The sequence below is a fragment of the Sapajus apella genome, unplaced genomic scaffold (genome assembly GCF_009761245.1).
Source record: "Sapajus apella isolate SASKATOON/1434 unplaced genomic scaffold, GSC_monkey_1.0 scaffold16, whole genome shotgun sequence".
In the NCBI taxonomy this organism is placed as follows: Eukaryota; Metazoa; Chordata; class Mammalia; order Primates; family Cebidae; genus Sapajus; species Sapajus apella.
Window position 1 is genome coordinate 27,332,289 of NW_022436956.1, and position 1,754 is coordinate 27,334,042.

Sequence of the window (1,754 nt, forward strand, 5' to 3'; positions counted from 1 at the left end):
ACACAATATGTGCTATTATTTGTTTATAGCAATTTGAGTTGGGTTTTCTCTTATTCGCAATCAAAGGAATTCTAACTTATGCAACCAAACGAGAGAATAATATATTAAAAAGAGCCCATTTATAATAGTAACAGGGAAATTACAAAAAAAAAAAAAACAGCCAAATCCATAGGCATTAACCTAATAAGAAATGAGACCTGTATGAAGAAAGTGACAAAGCTTTATTCTCCAAATCTGTTTCTTTGTCTATATGCTCACCTCCACAATTCTAGTTTGGGCCACCATGATGTGTTGCCCGGACTGCGCTACCAATCTCCCAACAAGCTTGCTGCATCTTTTTGATGTTTTCAAATTCAGCCTCAAGTTCCAGCTTTTTTTTTTTTTTATCTTTTTCTTCTTTTTTTTGAGACAGAGTCTTGCTCTGTTGCTCAGGCTGGAGTATGGTGATGCAATCAATAGCTCACTGTAGCTTCAACCTCCTGGGCTCATGCAATCCTCATACCTTGGCCTACTTAGTAGTTAGGTTTACAGGTGTGCACCACCATGCCTGGCTGATTTTTTTTTTTTTTTTTTGAGACAGGGTCTTACTTTGTTGCCCAGGCTGACCTTGAACTTCTGAACTCAAGGGATTCTCCTGCTTTGGCTTCCGAAAGTGTTGAGATTACAAGCATAAGTCACCATGCCTAGCCAAATTCCAGTTCTTCAATGAAGCCATCATCCAAGATCTAGTTGCCATTCGATATATGATAATGATTTGTCATCCTAATGTCTCAAAATGGAGTCACTCAGGTCAAGTGACATTGAGCCCACAGTGAAGTTGTTTGCCTCTCAAAAAGTTGTTTACCACATGTGTAATGAACTGAGGTAGTAAGATAAGACTTGCTGTGGCCTAGAACCACTGAGACCTGAAATGAACCAATAAAAAGTAAATTTAGAAAGGTGGCTGAGATACTGAGAATGGACACACCCCTGGAGGACCATAAATGCAGCAAGAACCTGACCTTGTCCAAGACACCTTTTGACCCTCTGATGCTGAGGCCTCCTCCCAATTTGGCATTTGCCCCTTCCCCACCCACTCCTGAGGCTCTGCCTGGGAGAAGCGTGACTTCACTGCTGATATAAGTCAAGAACTTCCGGACCCACTCAACCACGTGTTGGTCTCCCAAGCCATCACTGTGGTTTGTTACCTCGAATGACTGCTTCTGTGGATGTTATACAGGATATTTTGCTTCATTAATCATATGTGACTCTCTTGCAACAAACTGTGAATTTGAGCACATGTAATTGGCTAATGAGTCATTGTGAAAGTCAGAGTCAGCACACCTGGACTGCATGAACTTAAGTAACACAACACCGGTCTTATCCCAGCTCCCTGCTCTCTGACAACACTGAACTGCTTGTAATGTTCTTTGCTCTTTCTCACCCTAATGCCTTCATTCGTGTTGTCCTTATGTGTGGCCTTTCCCATAACCCCTAGGATTTGGTACCAACCATTGTCCTCAGCCCACTCTAGCATGATGAACTGTTTATATGTCTGTCTCCCAACTCGTGGACCTGCAGGCAAGGAGTAGGTCTTATTTATCTTGTATCCAGGTACCTAGCAGAATGCCTGGCATGTAATAGGTCCTTGATGAAGATTCCCCGAAGCCTGGAAAAAGGAATGCAGGGTTCTCCAACCCTCTAATTGTGCCAGAACAGGAAAAATGGACATTTCTTTGAAGGATATTCCTCCCGCGTAACAGGACCATAAGCAA